We start from the raw sequence: 15,095 nt of genomic DNA, 5'->3' as shown, positions 1-15,095 counted from the left end.
ATACTTACCGCATCCGTGTTGACCCCCATCAGCCATCTTGGGACAATGACGTCATCTTCAGGAGGCCAGCTGCACCGCTCCATCCGCCCCTCATGCCAGCCCCCCTCTGTCGCGTCACCAGCTGCTCAGCCACGATTGGCTGAGCCCGGTGGTCGACACGAATGAGGTGTCATTTTTTGCGTGATGATCTGTACTTTTTATCGGTAGGTTGATTGCAGATAAGTGACTTTTTGATCACATTTTACTCAAAATTTTCTGAATATCATGTGGCAAAAAATCAGCAATTTTGCATTTTCCCATTTACCGTGCTAGATAAGGGATCTGATAATTCAATATTTCGGGCAATCCTGCACATGATAATAGCAAATATGTTTGTTTCTATTTATTTATTTTAATTTATAAAATGGAAAAGGAGGGTGATTGATACTTTTTATATGTGGAGTTTATTTCATGCATTAAAAAACTTTTTTAACAATAATTTTTAGTCCCCCTAGGGGACTTCTATAAGCAATAAACTGAATGCTCTTAGAGATCAATGCAAAACATGTATACTGCATTTATCTATGTAATCTGTGCTTGATTACTAAGGGCTGCTGGAGCCCATAGTAAACGAGTACCGAGCCGTGATTAAAATCATAGCATTGCTAAGGCCCCTACAAATCGGATGGCATTGCACAGAGGGGTCCCACTACTTGATCACCATGGATGACATTTTAACAGCATTTAAATAGTTAATTAGTTGGCTTGGCGATAGGACCATGCCGGCTAATAGTGTTCCCGGCGGCTAATAGAGTTCCCGGCAGCAGAGAGGGACGTGGTACAGACTGGGGTCACTGTGTGACCCTTCTCTACTTCCTTAGAGACTCCATGACGAACCGGATACGTCAAGGGTCCTTAAAGGATTAAACTTTACTGATCAGCTCTTGTGCAAAATCTAATACATGTACAGGGGATATATATCATCATTGTAGGTGGATTGGTGTAAACAAGGCACACATTTTGCGCAGTGGCTTCATGGTAGCTTATCTCTTTTTCTGTCTGTTGTCAGTCACTGTAGGCGCGACTCCTCCATCTAGATACAGTTCTCTTTCGACCTGACAGCATATTTATTAATAGCGACTTTTGTTCAAAATTCTGACAAATCCTTGGCAGTCTGAAGCCCACTAGTGGCTAGCATTCATTAGCGTGTTAGTAGATTCAATCTATGACGGTCGGGGTGTCACATGCAAAGATTTCGTATACATACAAATTAATTTCTACCTCCAATGATACATTCCCCCCACAGTTACATACAGCACAAGGTAGTTACAGCTTTAACACTGGAGAGTAGGAATATCTGGTCACTTTCCCTTTAAGATCACTGCTGATAGCAGGTTAATTGAAAACTTTAGCTTTGAGGCACTTTAGTGGCAATATGTAGTTTTGTTGCTATGGGTTTGGACTATTTAAAGGGATCACGGTCTAATTAGATTAGAATCGAGTGATGAGGATCTTTACAGTTTGGGTGCTGTGATTTGAGAAGAAGAGAACAATCGTACTCACGAAAACTATGCAGTTCTATCACATGATACCCAGAGAGACGTATACAGGAGCATGATCACCAGCGTGGAAGCCATTCAGCACCCTCTTTTATTGGAGGCCTAATAAAGGATGGTTATGCCAGGGGGCCTTTAAGCAATTTCTCCAAGCCTAATCCAGATAAAGAAGAATATAGATGAATCCTCGCAGCATTACCTGATACTGACTTGCCCAATCGTTGAAAACACATGAGATAATTACAGTTGCTCTCTGGTTGAGAGAAGAGCGTCTACCCCATTGCCTACTCTCATACATGTCAGAGGTCTAGTGATATAGCGAAAAAAGTTTAACCTTTGCACTGACAAAACCAATCAGTGTATTCTGTTAAGCAGTGTGAGAAGTGAAACACATACAGAAAATATACACTACCCAAATCTAGTGTCGAGTGCAAAGCAAATTATTCATTGGCCCTTGACAACATTACACGTAAAGCAGTTGTGAAAGGGGCATCGGGAGGACACCGCATGAATTATTGTTCTTTCTAGTAAAAAAAAGTAGATGCAAAGCAGATAGCCCAAAGGGGAAACCAACTTATTTGCATTCACTTTCATGATGACTTTACGTTGATGTTACAAACCATTGTATGTGGAAGTCCCTGGAGAGTCATGGATCCTCTGTTGGGAGGGAAGTTATCAGTATGTACTGCTGCCGGATTGTTTGGACTTGTCTTCAATTCATGGATTATTCATGTTAACGTTAAGGACTGGAGAAGAGGAGTCCACCTAAGTCTGCCTGACCAGATTCTCATTTTCATGGGTCTCCTCAATATCATCCTGCAACTTGTACTATGTTTCGACATGTCCTCGATTCAGACAAGATCTTACATAACATTCAGCCAGATCCATCTCATTTGTATAGGGCTTCTGATTTTTCTTGTGTCCACCAATGTATGGCTTACCACTGCCCTCTCCATCTACTACTGCATGAAAATTGTTCATTTCACAGCTGGAATCCTTCTACTTTGCAAAATGAGGATTTCAACATTTTTACCCAAGTTCCTATTATTCTCTACTACAACATCATTCATTTTTGGAGTTATATCATTTTGGACCATTAACCTTGTAAGGATCCAAGAAACTACTGGGAACTCTTCCTACAATCAAGCTAAGGATCAAGACTCCATATCGGTAACATCTCCGTATCTGATAGCCATCTTTCTGGCATCTATCTTACCCCTCATATTAGCTCTAATGCCTATAGGGTTGACTTTGACCTCACTCTGGAGACATGTGAAGAAGATGAATAAACCAGGATCCAGTCATCCTCAAACACGAGCCCACCTAAGAGCAGCCAGGACCATGGTTCTTCTAGTGTCTGTTCACACAGTAGTGATTGCAGATGCAATTTACATGTGTTCAAAAACATTCAATTTTGATGATGTTTTGATGTTCTTCTGTTGGTATTTTATACTGTTCTACCCCACGGCACAAGCCTTTGTCGTCATAACAGGCAACTCAAAATTGAGAAATGCCTGTAAAGGTATATTAGCCTATGGGATGATGACATGTCACGTGTTCCCTGAAAGCTGAATTTACACACATTGATGATCAGGCAGTAGAAACGGACATCCCGCTGTTGTTCTTCTTCTTCTTGCAGGTTTGTAAAATTATTATGTCATTTTAGAGTTCAGATGAGTGTAGAATGGAAGTACCAGAAAATGCTGCAAGTTGTAGTTTCACAAAAGCTGGAGATCCAGAGGTTGAAGTCTATTGGTCCAAAATGACTTGTTCTTACCTGAGTCTTCACTTTTTGTAATCTCCATGGAAAATATTTGCAAAGAGAAGCTTAGAAAAGGTAGCATGGTTTGTGGAGGAACAAGCAGTGAGGAGAGGGTTGTTCGGCTTCGCAGCCAGAAACACATCAGACCAATCACTGTCCTTCTCACCATAGCTTCCTTATGTAATATGTAATGTTTTTTTATTTCTCTATATTGTCACCTTTTGGATTGTTTTTATAGGGCAGAATCACAAGTCAGATTTAGCAGGAGTCTTGTGACTTGAAAGATGCTACCTGAGATATTTATTGGGGACAATGCATGACGTCATCATCATACCCAGGTGCTTGTTGGGTAATTCTATGTTAATTATTTCCATCACACACATTTCCCTTAAAGATTCTTCACTGTAAAATAAGAAATGGATGCAAATCAGGAGGCAAGAAGGTGACGCAAGAAACCAAATTCAAACTGGTTTGCATTGAGCTTCATTGGCCATATAGTCACAGTTGTCCTTCACAAACCAACTCTTCTTGATCCGGTGTAGGTGGTAGAAAAGAAGATGGATATCCCAGCTTTTTTACTTATAAGAATGATTGTTAGCATTTCTGCTGGAGTCTTCGGGGTCCTCAGTAATTTGTGGATTGTGCACGTTAACCTGAAGGACTGGAGACAAGATTTTCGCCTTAGTCCCCCTGACCAGATTCTCAGTTTTATGGCTCTGATCAATGCTGGGATACAGATTGTCATCGGTTTTGATATTTCATCCTTTGCTACAGAGTTTTATGACAGGTTTCATCCAATCCACCTGGGAATTATAGGTGTTGTCATTTTTTTAATTTCCTGTAACATGTGGTTCACCGCTTGGCTCTCCATTTACTATTACGTGAGAATTGTCAATTTTACGGGAGGCCTCCTATTGGTTTTGAAGACGAGGATGTCTCAACTTTTACCCAAACTTATGGTGGTATCCATTGCTGAATCTTTCATCATCGCTCTGTCATCGTGCTGGAACATTTACTCGCAAATAGATGAAGAAACTATTGGAAATTCTACTGAGGAATATAAGTCCCTGGTAATAACATCTCCGTATCTGATAACGGCCTTTGTGGGGTGTAATATAGCCCTCATATTAACTATGCTTCCTATAGGGCTGACTCTGCACTCTCTGTGGAGACACATGAAGAGGATGAAGGTGAATAGTGTTGTCTCTTCCCATGTTCACACACAGGCCCATGTTACAGCGGCCAGGACCATGGTGCTCCTGGTGACCCTTCACACCATCTTTAATGCGGTTTCAGTCTATTGTCTGATGAAATCATTCAATTTTGTTGATGTGTTAATGATCTGTTCTTGGTATTACATCATATTTTATCCAATCATTCAAGCCTTAGTCATAATAACCGGTAACTCGAAACTAAAAAAAGCCAGCAGGGCTATCTGGAGGTGTGGAGGGACCTGGAGACACGCGTGTAATAGATCGTGAATGAGTAATAATCAGGAATGATGTTCATTAAACAATTGGAGTTATTTGCCCTATGAAGATGACCAGAAAGATGCCAAGAAGGCATCGAAACTCATCCAGCTACTACTAATGTTCTATATCCATGATCACAAGAAGTGGATTGATCCGAAACTCTCTCACCAAGAAAATCACCGGCCGCATAGCAGATTCACAATTGGCGCCAAAAAAACCACGAGTACCGCAGTCAACATCTCCTCCTACGCATGTGCAATGCTCCGATCTCACATATAGCGAGCAGCGCAAAGTGCTGTAAGGGCTTACCTTTCTCCTCAAGACAGCGGGGGCCAGCGGAGAGGGAGTCGCCAGCGCTCCTAGTGTTGAAGCACTCCACCGCACCTCAGAGATATGCGTCCAAACTGTATAATTACCTTGGGGTGTAGGAATATTAAGGTTACCTCGCCAAGTTATTGAGCAGTTGAACCCACACGGTGCCTTTACATGGAGCAATTATTGTTTGAATTTTCGCAATAACGATCGCATTTGAGCGACAATCGGCTCGTGTAAATACAGCGAACAATCAAGTAATGAGCGAGAAATCGTTTATTTTGATCTTTCAACATGTTCTCAAAAAGTCGTTGGTCGTTCGCTGATTATTCTCAGATCGCTTCGTCTAAACAGTCTTTCGCAGATTCATCCTAGTGTGTGAGATGGGCTTTAGTGAAAACAATCGTAATAAAAATTTTGCAAAGGATTTATCTCTCCGTCTAAACGCTGATCGTTATAAAAAACAAATTGTTACTTTGAAATCGTTAAACGATCGATTGGGTGAATTATCGCTCTGTGTAAAAGCACCATACCTCTCTTTCTCTAGAAAACTTGGACGCACCTCATCCGCTGTTAAAAAGGTCAAGTTAAGGTTTGACACATTTGTGGAACTTTGATTAAAGTTTCATGACCTAAAAAATTATAGAAACGCCTTCCAGTTATATAGCAGATACACTAGTTTCTCCAAGTTATATTTTCAGAATTTTCTATTTCTCCTGCAGCTTTAAAAAATTCAGTTTGTCAGTTTCGCAAGTTTTTGGCATAGAATTCGCAAACTTGCAAAACAAACCTAGAACAGCTAAACCATTGTGCGGGTGCTGTTTTGGTGCAATACTTACCTGTCTGCACTCCCCCAGTGTCCTATTGTGTGTCCCCATGCCTCCCAATTACTGACTAAGCTCTGTGGTCAGTGATTGGCTGTGGTCAGTCTTGTCTGAAGAGTGACAGCCCGCTCAGTCAATCCCTGGCTGGGGAGCTCTCCCATCTCAGTAAGTAATTGGCTGAATGGGCTGGAGGCATGAAGACACAGAAGAGGACACTGGGGGACCGCAGACAGGTGATTTTATACATATATATTTTATGAATTTTTAAAAGAAACCGTGTCTCTTCTTGTATCCAAGCTATAGGTGCCCAACTGTCTCTTCTTGTATTCAGGCTAGAAGTACCCAACCATGTCTCTTCTTGTATCCAGGCTAAAAGTATCCAACCATGTCTCTTCTTGTATCCAAGCTATAGGTGCCCAACTGTCTCTTCTTGTATCCAGGCTATAGGTGCCCAACTGTCTCTTCTTGTATCCAGGCTAGAAGTACCCAACCATGTCTCTTCTTGTATCCAGGCTAGAAGTACCCAACCATGTCTCTTCTTGTATCCAAGCTATATGTGCCCAACTGTCTCTTCTCTTATCCAGGCTATAGCTGCCCAACTGTCTCTTCTTGTATCCAGGCTAGAAGTACCCAACCATGTCTCTTCTTGTATCCAAGCTATAGCTGCCCAACTGTCTCTTCTTGTATCCAGGCTAGAAGTACCCAACTATGTCTCTTCTTGTATCCAGGCTAGAAGTACCCAACTATGTCTCTTCTTGTATCCAGGCTATAGGTACCCAACCATGTCTCTTCTTGTATCCAGGCTAGAAGTACCCAACCATGTCTCTTCTTGTATCCAGGCTAGAAGTACCCAGTAGAGGTGCTAAGAGAGTCCTAGAGCCTCCAAACCCAATAAACACATCCTTTCCCTTGTGATCACTTACATTTATCATTATTACATCACATTCTATTCTATTCCTTCATTCTATTCCATTATTAGTTTTGTGTGTGTATTGTTATACGTATTGAATTGAAGACAAGAATCAGGAATCTATTAGGTCACTATTTGACTCTGTGTTTCTTTATTCTGTATGATTACATGTGAGTCCCGTAGATTTCCACAGTGATGGATATAAGTCTGGCTGGAGACATAGCAGGGGGTAAAGGGAAGGATCTACTACCCTTCTGCACCCTACCAGCATTCTCTCCCTCCTCTCTCTTCGTGATCAGTTCTCGTTGTACACTTTACGGGTATGTTCACACTATGTATCTTTCCGGTCGTAGTGCAAACCGCGAATATACGTACGTAGTTTTGAGGTTGATGCATTCGCTTGAAAGTATACGATATACGCCCGCACAGTGCACACTACGTATGAACTTACGGCCGGATTGTATACGGCGCCGTGAAAAATGAACAAGACCATTGTTTGAGGACGGAAATGTTCAAACTCACGGCCGTAGATTTCCATGCGATCCCGTACTATAATTATTTCAGCCAAATTGAACTTGATTTTTCGATCCAAAAGGTTCTGTGAGTTTTATTGGGCAGGGCGAAGATTTCCAAGTAACTGACCTGTTTCAGATCGCTTCGAAACAAGCTAGGGAAGCAGAACTCTACTACGGGCGTATGTTCGTGGTGCGTACGCATCCGGCCGCATGTTGATTTTTCCCACGCCCGTAGTTTCAGCCGCACATGTACGGCGGCGTACGGACGGAATCGTACGCAGTGTGAACATAGCCTACCAGTGTGATGTCATGTTCTTGTCAAATTGTAACCTTATTGTGTGAGCAATAAATGTGTTTTACTGTTATCTGACTCCATTATTTGTGTCCACAATGAGAAGTACAAATGTTTCTCGTGTTTATTTCAGCTGTAGTATTTGCTGTATTTATGCAGAGATACATGTCCCGCCGTATACACTCATGATGATGGACGTATATTGAGGTGTAGAAACGTCAAGGCCACATGGTACTGCTGTAGTGTATTACTAGACTAATGTGCATGTGGGCATGATCCACACAATCCATTCTCCTCACTGCGCACAGCGTCCGGAGTCACACTAAGCAGCCGAACCCCAAAGACGAATCGACAGGGAAGAAAAGTGGAGCACAAGTCCTTCCTTTTTCCATCCCATTTGAATAAAACTTCTGGTTTTGTAACAAAAACTGCAACAACAACAAAAAAAAACCTGCCGTGTGTTTCCGGCCGAAATACCGATTTGTCATGATCGTTGCTTTGTAAGCATTCATACTGACAGACGGACGCTGGGTATGCTGTCTACACTTTGCAAATAGAGATGCATCTACAATCCAGATAATAACAGTCTCTAATGAGGAGACTCTACACATATTAGTAGCCAAGATAATGAGATGACTCTGCTGACCCCGCCCTCTAATGATAATGAGATGACTCTGCTGACCCCGCCCTCTAATGATAATGAGATGACTCTGCTGACCCCGCCCTCTAATGATAATGAGATGACTGCTGACCCCGCCCTCTAATGATAATGAGATGACTGCTGACCCCGCCCTCTAATGATAATGAGATGACTCCGCCCTCTAATGATAATGAGATGACTGCTGACCCCGCCCTCTAATGATAATGAGATGACTGCTGACCCCGCCCTCTAATGATAATGAGATGACTGCTGACCCCGCCCTCTAATGATAATGAGATGAACCTCTGCTAACCCCACCCTCTAATGATAATGAGATGACTGCTGACCCCGCCCTCTAATAATAATGAGATGACTGCTGACCCCGCCCTCTAATGATAATGAGATGACTCCGCCCTCTAATGATAATGAGATGACTGCTGACCCCGCCCTCTAATGATAATGAGATGACTGCTGACCCCGCCCTCTAATGATAATGAGATGACTGCTGACCCCGCCCTCTAATGATAATGAGATGAACCTCTGCTAACCCCGCCCTCTAATGATAATGAGATGACTGCTGACCCCGCCCTCTAATGATAATGAGATGAAACTCTGCTGACCCTGCACTCTAATAATGAGATGACTCCGCCCTCTAATGATAATGTTTTCACCTTAAACCTGTTGTACAAAAGTTGCTGATTTGTTTGTGTAAATAATCAATAACTCAAATATTTGTCACAATTTTATCGATAAATTTGCCCCATGGTGTCTTTTCTAACCATAAGTAAAAACATAATTTATCCCTTGTAAATGGCAAAGGAAAGGTGAGTATACACTGTATGAGGAGGTTCCAGGGCTGGAGGACCTCCTTAGGCACAGAGATCTGACTGTATAATGTATGAGGAGATGATAAGGGCTGGAGGACCTCCTCAGGCACAGAGAAGATCTGACTGTATAATGTATGAGGAGATGTTCAGGGCTGGAGGACCTCCTCAGGCACAGAGAAGATCTGACTGTATAATGTTGTGATGTAAATGAGTAACTAAAGCTCGAGGATATTTGCATCTGTCCTGGTATAATAAATGACCTGCTCGCCTTCCTAAGTCACACAACTCTCGGCACTATGGCTCCCGCAGAACTCATCGTCCTGACAATTATTACAGCTCTAGAATTTGGGCTGGGAATGGCCCTAAACCTGCACATCATTTTTTTTTACATAGAAAATCTGAAGAATGGCGTCTCGTTGGGTCCATCTCATAAGGTCCACCTCACCAAGGCTCTGGTCAATGTCTCTCTGAACATGATGATAACCGCACAATGTATACTCAGTGTTTTTTCGCCTTTTTGTTATTTTAGAAATAAAGTTTTTTCCTGGAATTCAACAATTAATATATTCCTAACCTCTTATAACTATTGGCTGACGGCCATGCTCTGTGTCTACTACTGCACCAGTATCACCACCTCTGGCCACCACGTATTCGTTTGGCTGAAGAGGAGTTTCTCATCTTACCTGCTCCACATACTTCTTATATTAGGACTTGGCTCACTTGCCATATGTATTCCGGTATTTTGGTTCTGTAGACTTGAACCCCTCGGGAACACCACCCATCAATCTATGGTTGTACAGTGGACAATTGTTCAGGATGTCACATACAAAGCGACCTCCACCATCCTGGGCTACTTCTTACCCCTCGCTATCGCTCTTGTCTCCACCACATTCACCTCCTGGACTCTCATGAAGCACATGTGGAGAATGAGGCAGAATAATGAAGGTTTTTCTTGGTCTAAACTCCAAGCCCAGATTAACGCTACGAGAACCATGATCCTGTTCTTTCTTCTTTCTGTTTTCTACAATTTAATACAAATGTTTTTCATTTCAAGCATTTCCAGTTCCACCAATGTCATAATGGTATTGATTTGGCTTATGATGTTATTCTACCCAATATCAGAAGCCGTCATCATCATCCAGAGCAGCGTCAGGCTGAGGACAGACCTCCTCAAGAAGTTTTCTGGTGGGAAAAGAAGGAATAGTGAGTCTGAGACCTAAAATCTGGAGGGTCACATCAATCATGAAGGGCGTAGATGGGCGTGGATGTCCGGACAGCCCATAGCATACAGCAGCGGTCTGCTGCTGCCACTCCTATTCCACGAAGCGACGGCAGCAGATCTTTGCTGTATGAGTCCTTTGTCTTTCAACATGTTTAAAAGACAAACGACGCAACGATCAGCTGACATGAAAGATGTCGGCAGATTGTTGCCTTCTATTGTACGGGCCGATTATCAGCCGAATGCGGCGGATAATCGTTCCATGGAATAGGGCCTTATTTTGCTCTTACTAGTTGGTTTTTAGACGTCTCCCAAGGGTCTTTTGATGCCTTCCTCCTTATCTTGGTCTAATGTTTATCTTACTTGTCTGCTAGATATTTTATTACTTGTTAATTAATTGGGAAGTGTCTATTGGATGGTTTACATGTACTTCTTAGGGAGTTAAATTGACTCTGTACCCACAATCTGCCCCCCCCCCCTCCCAAAAACTTGTACCTTCGGATAGCTGCTTTTAATCCAAGATCTGACCTGGGGTCCGTTCGGCAGGTGATTGGGCACGGGGCTGCAAGTTTAAAAGTTATTTTTATGACAATAACCGCATCCCCTGCTAAACGGACCCCAGGACAGATCTTGGATTAAAAGCAGCTATCCGAAGGTACAAGTGGTTTGGGGGGTCAGATTGTGGGTACAGAGTCACTTTAAGGATCCACATTGTCCTCCAGAGCACATTAAGCTGCTCTGTGCCTGCTTGAAACTAAAGGGGGAGGTGAAGGTTCTTTCCTGAGAAGGAGCGGAGAGAAAGTAGACAACTAAGCACACGTAGGAGCCCTTGGGGACCAGATAGTTCATGTGTAACATAGCTGCACAGGTGAGGCCATGTTTCTAAAGGTCCATTTACACAGAAAGATTATCTGACAGATTATCTGCCAAAGATTTGAAGCCAAAGCCAGAAACAGACTATAAACAGAGATCAGGTCATAAAGAAATGACTGAGATTTCTCCTCTTTCCAAATCCATTCCTGGCTTTGGGTTCAACTGTCAGATAACACTGGTCAACAAATTTTCAAAAGTTGTTTGGTTCAGAAATAAAATTCTCCAATTCTTAATGATTTTTCTGTGCTGAATTCAAATATCACAAGGAAAAATGTGAATTGTCTCTAGTTTCTATGATATGGCAGAGTTCTCATGTTACTGATTTGTGAATTGTATAGAATCCAGTATAATAGCCGACAGATTTATTACTTCTGCATCATAAGGAAGCGCGGTTACTGCTCATAAACTCCTGAAATATATTCATAGGAAACTTAGTTCTATCTGAAATCACCTACAATTTACCGGCAGATGCAAGAATTTTTACAAATGAATTCTGTTTATTGACCTCTGGGATGTCGCTCCTTATTCAATGGCTTCTCGCTGCATTTACACGTCTTTTGTATTCATCCATGGGATTGTCTCTGATAACTGTCCAACAGTAATCTCCAAGCATTGATGGCTTCCATTTACCCCGATACCCGATTTGAATGACTTGTGTATTGAAATGTGCTTTGATTTGTGCACAGAGTGAGTAGCAGCAGCTCGGTCAGAAGTCTTTGTTAAAGGGGTTATCCAGCGCTACAAAAACATGGCCACTTTTCCCCCTACTATTGTCTCCAGTTCAGGTGCAGTTTGCAATTATACTCCATTCACTTCAATGGAACTGAGTTTCAAAACCCCACCCAAACTGGAGACAACAGTAGGGGGACAGTGGCCATGTTTTTGGGGGTTATCCAGCACTACAAAAACGTGCCTTTTTCCCCTCTCTTGTCTCCAGATTGGGCAGGGTTTGGAACTTGTATTATAAACCTTCAGAATCTAGGACTTTATGTATTGAGCAGTATGCTGGAGTTTATAATGATTGTTGGAGGTTGGGAAGTTCTGTGTAAATGCTGAGAGTTGCAATAAGGTTGTGTGTAGAGATGAGTAAACTTTCCAAATGTTTGGTTTGGCAGGTTCACTGAACTTTAATGTAAAGTTCAAGTTTGTCCAACTGAGCTTGCAACGAACTGCACTAAAACAGCTAAACAATTGGAGGCGTTCAGAAGTTTTACTGCAGTTCCAAAAGTTCTCTCATCATACTTACCAATCCACACTCCCCCCGTGTGCTTCTTCTCTGGCCTCGTCCCGTCTACTGTGGTGACATCCCGCTCAGCCAATCACAGGCTGTGGTACTATTATCCCGTTCCAGTCAGCCAGTGATTGGCTGAGCGGGCCTTCTCTCTACAAGCAGCTAAAGACACCCACAGAGACCCACAAGAGGACACCGGGGTAGCGCAGACAGGTGAGAATATATATTTTTTCTGCCGTATTCCCAAACTTGTTCAGAGCTTTGCAAAATGTTTGGTTCGATAGCAAACTGAACTTTTTGCAAAGTTTGGACAGAATCTGGGTTGGGAAGGTTCAGCTTGCTCATCTCTAGTTGTGTGGACTTTTGTCGTGAAGATTTTTGTAATACCAAATGTTGTGATGTGCAAATCAAAGTGCAAAGATAGTGAAAAAAAATAGCCAAGGTGTAAGTGATTACACGGCACATAGGACACAAAGTTCCTTGGACCCTTTAGGGTGGAAAACAGACATTTGACAGTGGAACCAGCAGCAGTAATAGTACTGTATTGGACCCAGTGTGGAGGAGGGGGAGGAGAAGGAAGCAGCACTTGATTGCACCCAGCCCAGTATGGTTGAAAAGAGACTATTGGAGGAGGCGGCACCACTTGATTGCACCCAACCTTGGTCAGCCATGGAGTGGTGGCCTGGGATTCCTCGCTGATGATGTTACATGAGGTTACAGAGTCGCGTCCTCAAAAGGGATCAACAATTGGCAGGACATGTTCGAAGAAACCTGTGCACTATGAGGTTTGTCACATGTGCCATACAAGGTGTATGACTCCCTGCTGCACTGCAGAGACAATGTTCCTCCCTTTGTCGGCTACAACACTTCCCACCGTTCGTTGACCTTGGCTCAGCCATTCATATATCTCCTCCCTGATGGTCCGGAGGAGCTCCTGCCCACTGTGGCTTCGTTCACCCAGGCTCACAAAATGGAGGACAGCCTGAGAGCGCCGGGCCTGACATCGTTGGTAAGACACCAGGGCAGGTTGGACTTGGTCTTGGACACCAAGATACCCAATAAGTCGCCAACATTTTTCTGCACAACTGTGCAGTGATGGGACAGCTGATGGGACAGTGATGGGACTTTTTTGTTTCTGGGACAGTGTTTTTTTTGGACTTTCTCTGTTTCTCAGGCAGTGATAGGACTTTTTTTTTTTTTTTTTTTTACTTTTTGTTGTTGCGGCTAAACAGGGTTCTTCTATTTTTTTAACCTGATTGTAAAGATATGAACTGATTTTCCCTTAATAAATTCCATAAGCTTGAACAATGAAGTTGCATTCATGTGTCTTAGTTGATACTCACAGACAGCTGTCACATTACATTTTTGATTAGGCAGCACCCAGGTATATCTAAGGAGACTAATTTAAGGTCTCACCCTAACAGGGGTGACGTCACACATCTTGATATTCACAGAAAACCAGGATACACTGCATTATAGGAGTAATAATCCCTTGTATCCTGGTCTATTCTGTGGAAAAAGTACAATTTTGCGTCACCGTTGTTATTTTTACCAGATTTGTAACAAACTTTCTCAAAGTTCGGTTCGGCCCCAATCACAGCTCAGCTTCCAGCTCTGGTAAAATATAAGAGGAGCTGTGATTGGCTGCTGTGGGCAGTTTACACCAGGTCTATTTTTACACCCTTTCATAAATCTCCCCCTATGTGTTTAGGAACCACGGCTCTCTTCTGATAAGTCAAGTGAAAATATTTCTTATTGCAATGTGAATAATTCCTTTTGTTCCAACCCGAGTGACTACTGATAAACAGTATGAGACCATAAATCCTATCTGGTAGTGATTTCGGTCCTCCTAGACCTTTCTCGAGCCTCAAGGTCTATGTACCAAGTATGAGGGTCAGCCACTTCCCCAGATTTGGTGCACCCTCATACTTGGTACAGAGACCCTATGGCTGTTTCTCAATACTCTGGTTGGAACTAAATGTTCGTATGTTCATACGAACATGCTGCTAATTGTTCGTGTTCACCGATCACAAACAATTTGTTCGATGTTTGGAATGGTTATAATGATCATTTTCGAATATGTTTGAACTTGCGAACGTACCCCACTGCGTAATTTACGCTTTGTGCTTGATAATCTGTACGAATGTGTGTAACTCTAGACCAAAATGTATGCAATCGCATATAAATGCCTACGCAACTGCGTAGATCAAGACGTACGCTTCTACTGTATGTTTGTTATTTGTTTGTAAATATTCGTAGAACACGAACATGAATGAAGCAATCACAATAAATTTTTTTTTATGTTTGTGTTTGGGATCCATCATCGTGATGTTCGCTCATCACTAGTTGGAACAAAAGGAATAATTCACTTTGCAGTAAAAATTCTGTTCACTTGACTCATCAAAGGGTTCCGTGGTTTATTTCCTCTGTTACTGTTTATGAACTGAGTTTTTCCTCCAGGAACAAGTTTGTCTTTAGGCCTCATTCACACGATCCATGTCGCAATCTGTGCCCCGATGACTGGATAAGAGCGCAGAAGACAAGTACTCGCCTACTCCCCCCGTGTAGGCCGGCTGGCTCACATGTAGAAGTAGGTGAATAGTTGTCTTCTGCGCTCCTGACATCTCTGCTGCTGGGTAGTAGGGGGGCTGTGCATGGGGGGATCCATGCCGTGATCCACACT

Source organism: Dendropsophus ebraccatus, chromosome 9 (genome assembly GCF_027789765.1).
Source record: "Dendropsophus ebraccatus isolate aDenEbr1 chromosome 9, aDenEbr1.pat, whole genome shotgun sequence".
In the NCBI taxonomy this organism is placed as follows: Eukaryota; Metazoa; Chordata; class Amphibia; order Anura; family Hylidae; genus Dendropsophus; species Dendropsophus ebraccatus.
This window is presented reverse-complemented; position numbering follows the sequence as displayed.